Genomic DNA, 14191 nt, shown 5'->3' with positions numbered 1-14191 from the left:
AGAAACAAAGTACATTATGGTCTATGATGTATCTCATAGATTTATCCTCGGAACAATCATTAGAGATCTAGCGAAGTGTAGGGTTCATGGCATGCCATTATCAGAAATGTAAATGGAGGAAGAGTAAATGAGAAATTGGGAAGTGGCAAGTGTAATTGTAATCTAGCCTTTCCACTAAGAGTAGACTGGAAGTAAAGGACAGGCTGGACAGAAGGAGAGATTTTAATGGGAGGAAGAAAATTCTTATTTCAAAGATGAAGAAAAAGAAATAAATGTATCACCCAATATCTAATGAACTGTAAAATAAGGATAAAAAACTATGCAAAACAACATAAGTTGTTTGATTTTTTAAAAGTTTATAAATCAATCAACAAGTGTGTTGTTGAATTTAAAAATAAAAATGATTTATGTCAGTAGGGTGAGGCCAGTTTTTGGATGGCATTGAAAATCAGCAAGAGATTAGACCTGGCCTCCTTTTTTGGAAAAGGGTAAGGATGGATGTTACTTGTACCTTTCCAGAGAGATGGTTATCTTCTCTCTTTGGCAAATGTTCAAAAGAGAAAACTAAGCTGTTATAATTTAAAAAATCTATTGCAGTATTTTGAATATCATTGCTAACAACTTAACCTACATTCAGTTTGATTGTATTATCAGCAAAATTAGACACCAGATGCTCAGTGGCTACATTTTAATAGCTTTTGGTACATATACTAGCCACCTATAGATTACTTTACATCTTTTGACAATGTGAAAATTATCCTCAATTTTATGTCATCAGATCAATAACCAAAGAAAAGACAAATAAAATTTTTTAACCTAATCATATCTTTTAGTTTCACAGAGCAGACATGAGGAGACATTTAATGTATCAGGAGGTAAATATTGTCCTTGTATTCCAATTTTTGTTTTCTTAGGGCACTAATACCATTCATGAGGACTCAGCCCTCATCATCTCATCTAATCCTGATCATCTCTTAATAAAGGCTCATCTCTTAATACCATCACATTGGGGGGTAGGGTTTCAACATGTGAATTTGGGGGGAACACAAATATTCAGTCTATAACAAAACCCTCAACATTTTTTTTAAATTTTGTAATACAAAAACATTTTGAAATTCTTATGGAGAGGTGAACTCAAAATACCCAACTCATTTTCAGAGTTCGTATTCCTTAGCTTTTCTAAGACATCAGTGCCTCAATGTGGCAGCTTGGCTGCATGAGTTTGTCACTCCTTACACAAACACAGTAACACCTGTTAAGAATAAATGGCAGGGGTAATATGCACACACCACCAGAAACAAAGCTACAATGGCGGCTGGGTTTACTCCAAGGACACCTCTCAGCACCAGTCCATAGTTTCTTTAGGGGATGCTTGTTTCACAGGCTCAGGAATCAAGACAGCTTATGCTTAAAATGCATCAGTACAAACTTAAAAAGATCAGATGATGAGAATCAGTGCAGGGTAAAATAGTTTTTAAATAGTCTTCCAAATAATTTTTATATTGCATTTTTTAGAAATTTCCACATTGAGTTAACTCAATGTGTCTCTTCAGCAGGTTTTTTTTTTTTCCCATTCCTATTTTCTAATTATATAATTAGTGACCATTGAATAAATTTTTCTAGCCAGATCAACAGAATTAAACAGAACAAAGATTTACAGATGAAAACATTCTTAGACTTTTTGTAATCTTTAATTGATATTTTCAAAACAAAGTTATCTAAAAAAAAGTCTGTGTCTGAGTCCTATTTCAACTGCCTTAAATTGGTATTATTTTTCCCTTTTTGCTAACTTAACCTGGTTTGATTTTAGGGTGACCCCCTATACACTGGTGCCCACAGTCCTTTAAATGTTATATTTTGAGTAATTTGTGAATATTATTTGTCAGGGTGAGAATTTTGACAAAGAATAGAATAATGGCATAGCTGTACCTCTTTTCTAAGAAAATGGTGCAGCAATATGGAACAATTCATTTTTAAAGCAATTCTAGTTGCATTTTAGACCTAGATACATTTGACTTCTTTGATTTCCTGCCTATGAATGTCAAATGTATTTCTATGTGTCCTCACACATACTATTACATTGTTGTTGCTGTTGTCTTTGTTTTGTTTTGTCTTGTTTTTTAGCTGTCGCCACACCTGCCCTAACACCTGTGAGACTAAATTCACGTTTCTCTGCAGTCTGCCTCAGTCCCATCCTGCTGGAGATTACTGGGTGTTCATATTGTGACTATGATCCAGCCTCAATCCTGTTTAGACAAGATTCTGTCTCAGTCGTTGCTTGAATGCCTTTCCTGCTCCTTTTGCTTTTACGCCCCGATTCCAATCCAGCAACCTGGATAGCTAACTATGGAGACACATTCCTAATTTTTAACATTGCACAAGGTAGGCTTATTTTTTGCATATGATTTTAACCTGCCATTTTTTTGTTTTCAAGACCATTGCATTAAAACTCTGCCCTTCATTCTCAAATGCCCATCTGTTCCTGCTGTTTATTTCCAGACTTAAATAGTGAGTGACATCATTATAATTTCTATGGCAACCAACTGCATTGACATTAAAAGATGATACAGCCTTCAGATAGTATAAAAACAGCAGAAGCTTGTGAACTGTTAAAAACAATGTCTTCTGTTCATGCAAATGTGTTTAATAAAAAAAGGAAGGATTTGTTGTAACTCTTTGAAGGCACATACACTCTGAGGCTCCAAAATTCTGATGAGCCCAAGAAAATCTTTTATGTACTAAATATTCTTGTTTTCAACTTTAATATTTTTCTGGATTCTATACAAACACTCCATTTTTCTAATTTTGGAATGAGAAATCATAAAGGGATAAGAGTATTTATAAAAATGTCAATGTAAAATTCTAATATGATAGCTCATGGGTTTACTCAAATATCCTCTAAGTCTTAAAATCTAAGATCATATAGAGCTATGACTCTATAATTATGCCAGAAATGGAGATTGTGATAGCAGGAAGTATCAGGAACCTAACAGAATAAAATAAGCTCTGAAACTGAGAGGATAGAGATGCAGAAGCAGGTGGTTGGGGCTACTCTCAGTCAGTTATATGGGTGTGCTTAGGTCATAGTCAAGGCCAGTGTTTGTGTGTGCGTGTGTGCGTATGTGTGTGTGTGTGTGTGTGTGTACAAGAAAGAGACAATATATTGTATAACATGATGAATAATCTAAATAAGAATGTTGGAATATTGGGATGGAAGCTATGATGTACCACACATATCATCTACCCAGGCACACATCCCCCAACTGCTGAGAATGTTGGCAGATGACCGCTCTCAAAGGAGAAGCCTCCCAAAAATTACCTTCAGCCAAATTAAGCTGTCATATACAATGTCACCCTGTACCCCATGTTAAGTCTGCATTCTATGGCAGAAATATAGAGGCCATTCTATATAGAAGAATATAGGGGGCCCAGCTATCTTTCTTCAGAGTTGGACAATTCCAAAGGGCAGGTCCAGCTCCAGATTTCTGAAGGTAAATTGAGACTTTTGTGCTATGACTGTTTCACAGTTTAATTCCTTTTTCTGCCTAATCATACTTCCTTCATCTTCCCATAGGTGAGGATTACTAGGGTATCCCTAATAATTTCCGGCATATAAATTGCTATCTCAGAATTTAATCCCTGGAAACTTGCCCCAAGATAATTGATATTTGAAGTAGTCCAAAGAAGTAGACTCTAAAATTAGATTTTTGAGGTTGGTCATCTAATGGCTAACTGGCAATAAAAAGATCAACACAGCTGGTAGGTAGTTATTATCCTGTGGTGATCTTGATGGGGAACACGTGGAAGAGAATGCATTGGCGGGAGCAATACCACAGTCATTTGAGAAGTTCAGAGGAAGTCTTTATTATAAGACTATGGAATTGGTTGGCTGTTGCTGGGTCAATGGATGTACTAGAGAAAGAAAATGAAAGGCTGAGGGTGTGAAATTAAAGCTAAATCTGAAAGCAAGAGGTCTCTTTTGGCAACACAAAGAGTCTCATCTTCTGCGGCCAGGGAGCAGAAAAAATTGAAGGTCAGGAACTTAATTATAAGGATAGCAGAGCTCCAGAGGAGGTTGAATTCTCAACTTCATCAAGTTGGCTACACAGAGATTAGCCCTGATTAGGAAAGAAGGATACCCTCGGGAATGGCATGGGGACACTGGAAACCCTTAAGTTCCCATATCCTTGTGAGCTCTCCAGATGGGCAGGGGTGCCCATCACATTTTTCTTCATTTTTTTAAAAGATTAATTTATTTTTTTTGTGAGAGAGAGAGAGAGAGCACGGGTGAGTGCGGGGAGGGGCAGAGGGAATCTTTCAAGTAGACTCCATGCTGAGCGCACAGCCTAACTCGGGGCTTGATCCCACAACCCATGAGAACATGACCTGAGCGGAAACCAAGCATCATATGCCTAACCAATTGAGCCACCCAGGCACCCCCACCCCCACCCCCACCACTGTCTTTTAAATCCTAGAATTCCCCTACTTGAGGGAAATGTTACCATAGCCCCTGCCTTGCAAGAGATAAAAACCTCATTCACAATCTACTCCCACTTTCCCCCAGGACATCACTAGAGTTAATTGACCTTACAATCTTGCTAGGGAAATCTGCACCTGTTAAGAGAGAAAAGTAACTATACTTCAAAGGAATTGTAGGAACTAACCAATATGTACCAACAGGAGCCTGGAGAGTATGTAGTGGACTGGATTCTGAAGTGCTGGATCATGAGGGAGCAGAATATAAACTTATAGCAGGAGGAGTTTATTGATATGGGATTACTTTCCTTGTTACAGTTATTAACACTATGGTAAGACCCCTAAGAAACTTCTTACACATTACTAGAATGATCTTTGGAAGCCTGGAGCATGTGATGACTAACAGTTATGTAGAAATGAGAGAAGTATCTTGGTAAACAGGGAAAGAAAAGATCAAAAGATTCAAAGAAGGGGGTGGATATTTTAAGTAATATCTGAACACTCACCAACTGACTGTGTTCCCTGGATGCTGAGAGTGGTCTGAAGACACTATCTATCAAAGCAATAGGCACTCTGCTGGAGAAAGAGGCAACAGCATCACAGAGAAACCTGGTGTTGGGTTCTCTTGTCAAGTCAAAGCTGAGAGTAGATGATGCTGTTACAAAACTGGGTTTCCAGATAGCAATGGGGATGAAAAGTTCCCAAAATATTAGAGAGTACATGCTGGTGCTTAATTATTAAAAGCAAGGGAGTTGGAGTGCAATTAATATAATGAGTGCCAAATTATAGCAGCAAGATTACAATGGCAATTCCACCCTTGGGAATATAGATTCAACACATTTTTTTCTGAGTCATATGGAAGGTTGCCAGCTTTGAATGAGTCTAAGAGCAAGAAAGGGCCCTGTAGCAGATCGAAGTCATTTGAATCATACCTAGTCCTAGTCAAAAACAGCTACTGAAGTGCTACTGAGTTTTGGGAGAGGAAAAGCACCTGACTACGGGTCATCAGGTGTATATGCAGCTGTAAATCTTCCATGGCTTGGATTCTGTTAAACCCACGAAGTCTACTGCCCAGCAGCAATCCATCTTAAGACAGAAGTGATATGCCCAGGATTGAAAATCAGAATGTTCTGACTTTCCCCTAGCTCACACTTATGGCCGGATAAGGGGGTGGGTTTACCTTATGACCAATGGATTGAGGAGGAGATAGGTCACCCTTGATTAGGAGATGGCTTGACTCAGTGATGGCAAACTAAAAATGGAAGTCTGATGCACTATAGTCCATTTATGTATGGCACTGAAGGGTAATGGCTAGAGACAATACTTCCAGTGGTCAGGTCTTTAGGTAAGGTTCCTCATCATCTAATTTTTGTTAAAAGAGAAATGGCCTGGGCGCCTGGGTGGCTCAGTTGGTTGGGCGACTGCCTTCGGCTCAGGTCATGATCCTGGAGTCCCGGGATCGAGTCCCGCATCGGGCTCCCTGCTCAGCGGGGAGTCTGCTTCTCCCTCTCCCGCTCCCCCCTCTTGTGCTCTCTCTCTCAAATAAATAAATAAAATCTTTAAAAAAAAAAAAAAGAGAAATGGCCAGAGCTGAGAATATATACTTGCAGACTCATCAATAATTTGGCCAGTTTATTGGAGGCCTGGAAGCAAACTATAAGACTAGGGACAAAGAAATCTGGAGAAAAGACACAAAGATAGGCTTCATAAACTTTGATGATCTTTGTATTATATGTTAATTAAGAACAACCATAGAAGAGGCACAAAAATACCACAAAAACAGAAGGAATCTACCAGCCAGCCTTTCTTATCAGTGTTCAGTACTGGCACAATGACATCAGGATTGGAGTAACCAAGGTAGTAGGGATGTAGACTACATGCAGTCCCTATGATTTAGGCCCAACTCAACAAAGCTGATCTAGTTATTGTTGTTGCTGAATATCAAAACTGCCTACAGCAGAGACCAAAACTTATGCCCTGTTATGGCACTTCCCTCAAGGAAGCCAGTCGTCCAGACAGATCTCCAAAACCCTACTATCTGAACTGGAATCCACATATGTTCATGGTATGGGTTTGTCTTTCTTGCTCTTAAGCCCTTAGCCAGCACCAGTATCTGAGTGCTTATAAAATGTTTAATTTTCTGGCAGTGTATCTCATGTAACATCTAATCAGCCCAAGAGATCCAATTTATAGCAAAGGAAATGGGCACATGGCAGTGGGATCCCCTGGTCATATCATGCCTTGTATTACTCAGAAGCTTCTGGCCTGGTAGCTAGAGTAGAGCATGGCCTCTGAAGGTGGAACTGAAGTGCTGACTTGGAGTTGATAATAAATCATGGGTTATACTATGATGCAATGTGCCCAAGAGGTAGAAAACTTGGGTCTGGGAACCCAGTGGTGAAAACAGGATGTCCTTGCTTACCATCACATCTAGTTACCTACTTAGGGAATTTATACTTCCCATACCAATTCTCTGGATTTAGAAGCTCTAACTGTTGAAGAGGAATGATTCCACCAGGATACACAGCAATAGTTCTAATAACTTCAGTTAATGACTGCTGTTTAGTTAGTTCAGGCTTCTTGTGCAAAGACATTCTGAGGCATGAAAAGGCATTATTCTTTTCTCCTCAATAATTTGCCATAGTTATTAATAAAATATTGGGCTACCCTTAAAGCTTGGGGACATAGAGGGAGATATGTGGCTCTTCAGGTTACCCCCTGGGGGCATCTCTTGATATTCTTTGGTGAAAGTTTGACAGTAAATGGACTATTGTATTTGCCCTGACTCGAAAATGGCATGGTCCCTGTGAACTTATACCAATAGAAATGATATTGTCGATCATTCTTCCACAGAGGTATCAGCCTGGGTTAAGAAAAATCTTGAATGAAAAGTAATTAAAAGAATAGATAAATATCAGTTGAGCTCTCTGGTCCAGTGGCAATTGTGGGATGGAGAGGTGGGGTGTGTAGTTCATTCCATTAACCTTCTTTAAAAAAAAAAATTAATTATTTGACAGAGAGAGAGAGGGAGAAAGCAAGTACAAACGGGGGAACAGCATACAGAGGAGAAGCAGACTCCCTGCTGAGCAAGAAGCCCAATGTGGGGCTTGATCCCAGGACCCTGGGATCATGACCTGAGCCAAACTCAGACGCTCAACCGACTCAGCCACCCAGGTGCCCCACCCCTCCATTAACTTTCTTAAAAGTTTTCTCAGTAAAGGAGATCAAACAGAATGTTATGGCACTGTTTGAACATTTTATTATTAAAAGAAAATTGACCTGAGTGTAACCAAGGTTGAGCTGAGTAAAATCTTTGGTAGGTCCCACAGATCCATCCTTTATGATTGAAGCATTCATCCCCCCAGCTGCTGAATGTGTTGAAAGCTGACAGTTCCAGCCAAGTTGCTCTGCAAGAAATGCTACCTGTATTAAGGTCATAGGCTCTCCCCAGGGCACCCTAAATTCAAGGACTGGTTTATGTAGTGGTATAAAAAATGAGCCTCCAGTCGTTAAGCGTCTGCCTTTGGCTCAGGTCATGATCTCAGGGTCCTGGGATCGAGCCCCACATCGGGCTCCCTGCTCGGCGGGAGGCCTGCTTCTCCCTCTCCCACTCCCCCTGCTTGTGTTCCCTCTCTGCCAAATAAATAAATAAAATCTTTTTTTAAAAAATGAGCCTCTCTGTTTGAAGGCAGGACAACTTTGAAAGGCTATCCTAGCTTCAGAGCTCTCCATCACATGGTTGAGGCCTTTGTGCAATCACATTCCAGTTTAATTCCTTCATCTGTGTAATCCTACTTCCTTCACTCCCTCACAGATGTTGATTCCAAGGGCACTCCCATCCTACATTGAGTAAACCTCCTACATGGGCTCCTAGGCAACACAGTCTAAGAAAAATATCTATGAAGTTGAAGTCATTAGAGGTGAATGTCATGATACAGTGTATTTTCTTTTACTAGAAGCGAGTAAGCCTAACTTAGCTAACTCCAAGAACTGTATTACAGATGGAGATTCTTATATTAGATGAGAATTTGATTCTAAAAGATGAATTCATAATTTGAAAATTATTTAGAAGATATGTAATTCAAACTGTCATCCACTATAAGAATCCCCATCGATAATACAGTTCTTGGAGTTAGCTAAGTTTGGGCTTACTTGCTTCCAGTAAAAGAAAATGCACTACATCATGACATTCACCTCTAATGACTTCAACTTCATAGACATTTTCCATATATGTGTATAATATACAAATTTATATATAAATATATAATAAATATGTGTTATAAATAAATATGTAAATATGTATAAATATACATTATATAGGACATAAAATAAATGCATCATATGGGTGTTAAATTAAGAATGACATCTTCCCACAGGCTGAGAACATTCCATCTTTTTCCCAACATTAAGCTTAAATCTATTTATGTAGGATTATATGGTTGTGAATCTGGATTAAATAAATGACTATATAATTAAAGGAAGGAGAAATTCTGATTAAAAGTAAATTGATATGTCAGTGCCCCCCAAATTAAAATTTTGGTAAATTATAATTACATGCATTTGTAGAAAAATATTCCATTAGCATTTCAAATGGAAATTTACATTTTTTATATCTCTCTCTCCTCATATTGGTGCTACTATCAGCACTTTTCTTTCCTAGAATTGTCAGACCTCTATAAATATGGTTAACTGCTTGACTAAGAAAATAAATTAAACTTTGAAGATGGTAATTTAAACTTCAGTTTATTTGATAGAGGGAACTAATGAAAGGAAGTCAATCAGGACTCCACAGCCATGTGGCCTGTTTGCTGACTCAAGTCCATTTGCTCTACATGCTGTTTCCAACTAAATAGATGTTTGTTGTTTTTTCCACAGTGTGACAGACTTGTGATTGAAAGAGCTCTAATACATAACTGTAGATACATTCTTACTTAAAACAGTTATTTTTACTTTTCTAGCAATTTCAAAGACATTGTTCCGCAAAAATCATCATCATATCCTTTGGTTCAAATCAATAAATAAGAAAATAATGTGCATTTCTGATTTTCTTAAATACACATTAAAAAATTATTACATTGTGTTGGAATAAAATTTAATTTTATTCTTTTCTCTTTAATCTTTTAATTCTGCTTGCCTTATTTTTCAAATCACACTGTCCTAAATTAAATTTCGCACACATATGCATTATATATACTATATATGCTATTTATATGTTATATATACATATCATAATTTTTAAAACTTCTGAAACAAAGAAAAATTCATGTTCTCCTCCTACAATAACACTTCCCTTTTGCTTATTTAAGAAAATGTTTTAATTGAGAGGGCACACCATGCCAATATGTCCTTTGACTCTAGAATTGGCTTTTTCATTTTTCATGAGCTTCCATTTAATGAAAATAAATAAAAGATGTCATAAGTGCCACAATAGTGTAGCTATTATTAGTTAAATATTCATATATTTCTATAACTTTTTTCTTTACAGAGTGTATTTCATTAACATAGCAAAAGCAAACTTGAAAACATTCATTTTTGCTATGAATTCTTATCTTTTCATTATGGTTACACTAGTAAAGGAATAAAATTAAATTGCACATGCCTCTCAAGGTTCTGATATATGGAATGTATCAGAGGAGAAATCCTGGATGCTCCCGTAATTGTTTCCCTTAGAAAGAGGAATTATCCTCACTTGCTTCTGACTAGACAAACTGTTTTTTTTAGTTTATTCCTTTTTTTTCCAAGATAGACTTGTTCTCTTGCATTGTGGTATGTTTTATCAGATGATTTGAAAATATGATCGCTGAGATTCCCTATACAAAAGTTTACAAGGATTGGATGTTTATCATCATATAATATCCCCTGTGTTGGAAATACTACTGTATCTCATTTCAAATTTCTCTTGCATGGACATAGAGAAGACTCACTTTCAGCCTACTTATTGTTATATGTAAATGTGTACTAACTCTATTCAATAATAAGTGAGCTGAACTGATATAGTTCACATCTTGGCTGAGCCAGAGAAAAATCTCTGCATTGTTTTCTAGTCTCCTTTTACCTCTTCTTGATGAAGAGGAGAGACTCATATTTCAAAGGGTGAATCTCAAAATGGTAGAGCCCCCATTATGTTACAGCTCTGAAAGGCTATATGACACAAACACCTACACCAACCTGTAATGAATATACAGTTGAAGTTGAAAAGGTATCAACATTTATCACATTACACTACAAGGATGTGGAAGTTAATTGTTGCTTTACCCTAATCTAACCTATCTGTACCAATAATATATCTGTACTAAGAGATACTGATATACAAAATTAATATTCGATTACGATTTGAGATGGCAATAGCAAGCAATTGGTGTACTGAAATACTATTTTAGAAACCTTAACAGACTTTTATTTTTGTTTCCCAGTTTTGTTTTCCTTTTTTCCTCTCACCTTTATTTAAACCGACTTGATATTTGGGCTCCTTGCTTTTGCAGAGAGATGTGGCAAGATATATTGATATGTGCTCATCTTTTGAGTTTCTTTTGTATAGATCATAGACTTCTCTCACAGGAGAAGACCACTGGGCATAAATACATGAATTGAAAAAATGGGATTTGAGAAATGCAGGGCTTCCACAGAATGGAGGGAGACAGAGTGGAAATGATAAAGCATTAGTATATTCTAGAAAAGAACCTCTGCTCCTTATGCTCAGGCAGAGCCACAAGGAAGCTGCACAAAAACCCAGATGAAAAAGATAAAGACTAAGAATAGATAAGTAGAGCCTATGGGGATTTTTCTCCACAGAGGATTATAAGAAGAACAAGGTGAGTCACAAGTCCCCATAAAATGGCTTTGAAATAGAAGTAGATCCAATAGACATGAAAAGGCCCAGAGGGTAGAATAATGTCTCATGGTGAACTGTCTAGATCGTAATGAGCAAATGCCATAGAGAATATTGGATAACTGTGGAATCACGTGTGGATTAATGACTAAAACCAAACAAGAACAATGATCAGATTAGAAGAGAGAAGAGTCAACATCCATAACCAGTCCTCCCAATACTTCTGTAGCTCAAGCAGACATGGAAGTTGTGAAATAAGGAAAAATCCACAAGCTGAAACACTGAGTTTAAATTTTTACTACCCTGGAGGACTATGAGTTCAAAATAGAAATTATAGTAAAAATTTTTTAAATTTTAAAGTACACTTATTCTACACTACATTTGTGAGCTGACATCCCATTCCTGTTGTAATAACAAAGAAAGAAAGTGAAAATGAGAATTATAATCTAAGCTTATAAATCAGTGATTTACTTATAACTAAAGGTGTTAAAGGTGTTCAGAAGCCAAAGTTAAAGATCCCAGTTTTGTGGGCTTTCCAGCCAAAGAAATATTCCCTCATCTATATACCATTTTATAACTCAAATAACATACATCTCAAGATAAATTAAAAATTATCTCGGTCTAAAAGGGGATCAATAAACTAGTATAAGCCAAATAGTAAATATTTTAGGAGTTATGGGCCATATGGTATATTTTGCAACTACTTCACTCTACTATTATAGCACGAAAACAGCCATAGATAATTCCAAAATGAGTGAGTGTGGCTGTGTTCCAATAAAACTTTATAGAAATAGGTAATGGACTGGATTTGGCTCCTGGACTATAGTTTTCCTATCCCTAGTCATGCTCAAAGCATAGATGTAGGGTTTTTTTTTTTTTTTTTGGATAGACATTGGGGAGGGTAGGTGCTATGGTGAGCGCTGTGAATTGTGTAAGACTATTGAATCACAGACCTGTACCTCTGAAACAAATAATACATTATATGTTAAAAAGAAGAAGAAGAAGAAGAAGAAGAAGAAGATAGCAGGAAGGGAAAAATGAAGGGGGGAATTCGGATGGGGAGATGAACCATGAGAGACTATGGACTCTGAGAAACAAACTGAGAGTTCTAGAGGGGAGGGGAGTGGGGGGATGGGTTATCCGGGTGATGGGTATTACAGAGAGCACATACTGAATGGAGCACTGAGTATTATATGCAAACAATGAATCATGGAACACTACATCAAAAACTAATGATGTAATATATGGTGATTGACATAACATAATAAAATAAAATAAAATAAAAAAGAATTCACAAGCTGGTGCAGCCACTCTGGAAAACAGTATGGAGGTTCCTCAAAAAGTTGAAAATAGAGCTACCATACGACCCAGCAATTGCACTACTGAGTATTTACCCCAAAGATATAAATGTAGGGATCCGAAGGGGTACATGCACCCCGATGTTTATAGCAGCAGTGTCCACAATAGCCAAACTGTGGAAAGAGCCAAGATGTCCATCGACAGATGAATGGATAAAGAAGATGTGGTATATATATACAATGGAATATTATGCAGCCATCAAAAGGAATGAACTCTTGCTATTTGCAACGACGTGGATGGAACTGGAGGGTGTTATGCTGAGCGACATAAGTCAATCAGAGAAAGACATGTATCATATGATCTCACTGATATGAGGAATTCTTTTTTTTTTTTTTAAGATTTTATTTATTTATTTGAGAGAGAGAGAATGAGAGAGAGCACATGAGAGGGGTTAGGGTCAGAGAGAGAAGCAGACTCCCCGCTGAGCAGGGAGCCCGATGCGGGACTCGATCCAGGGACTCCAGGATCATGACCTGAGCCGAAGGCAGTCGCTTAACCAACTGAGCCACCCAGGCGCCCCTGATATGAAGAATTCTTAATCTCAGGAAACAAACTGAGGGTTGCTGGGTGATAGATGTGGGTATTTTTTACAACTTTGGGATCATCACTTCTCAGCCTTTTGGCTAATATCAAGGGTAGTATCTGTTCTTATCAGTTTAATATCTGATACGTCCTCTATCTGAGGACAGTACATCAAATGGATTTTTGGAGGAGGGAGATGGAATAGGATCTTGCTCTGTCCACTCCATGTATGGTGTTATAGTACCAGGAGCAGTGTACCTCCTCAGGGGAATAGCCAGGCAGCTCCCATGTGTTGACCCAATATGGTGATTCCTGAGCCTCCACCTGGCGGCCCTTAGACCATCTACCTGCTGCGTGCCTTTGCTATTCAAGTGCAACTAGAATCAGTAAAAGACAGTCGAGACGACAATGCAGGAGTATGTGGAATATATATTTATACACGCGCTATGGTCTTACATACTACAAACATGAATACAGGTATAAGCCAACAGTGGAAGTGGTTTTGCTCATTTTTTTCTTTCTTTGGTTTTGGTTCTGTCTTTAGTGATCTCCTCTCCTAGGTTTTGTTTTCTTATACTTAAGTTTTTATTTTTCTTTTTTTTTTTTAATTTTTATTTATTTATTTGACAGAGAGAGACACAGCGAAAGAGGGAACACAAGCAGGGAGAGAGGGAGAGGGAGAAGCAGACTCCCAGCTGAGCAGGGAGCCCAATGCGGGGCTCGATCCCAGGACCCTGGGATCATGACCTGAGCCAAAGGCAGACGCTTAACGACTGAGCCACCCAGGCGCCCCTAAGTTTTTATTTTTCAAAAACAAAACAAAACTTTGGGATCATTTTTTTCTTTATTTTTAAAAAAATATTTTAATAATCTTCTTTTTATGTGTTTATTCATAAAATGTGACTTGGCTTTGTCCATTGACAAATACTTCCAAATCTCTAAATGATTTTAAAATTAGAACATTGGAATGAATGATAACTGAATGTGTTTTGAAGGGAAATGGAG

The 14191-nt window shown here is 37.7% G+C and overlaps 1 non-coding gene across 1 annotated transcript; it reads left to right on the top strand.

Annotated features, from left to right (window-relative positions):
• Positions 1 to 13267: 13267 nt before the first annotated feature.
• Positions 13268 to 13449, top strand: LOC118546494 (U2 spliceosomal RNA). Its single transcript, XR_004922619.1, has one exon. It is a non-coding gene; the product is annotated as a U2 spliceosomal RNA (small nuclear RNA).
• Positions 13450 to 14191: the final 742 nt, after the last annotated feature.

Source organism: Halichoerus grypus, chromosome 9 (assembly GCF_964656455.1).
Source record: "Halichoerus grypus chromosome 9, mHalGry1.hap1.1, whole genome shotgun sequence".
In the NCBI taxonomy this organism is placed as follows: Eukaryota; Metazoa; Chordata; class Mammalia; order Carnivora; family Phocidae; genus Halichoerus; species Halichoerus grypus.
Note: the sequence above shows the minus strand (reverse complement) of the source record. Positions and strands in the feature narration are given on the sequence as shown.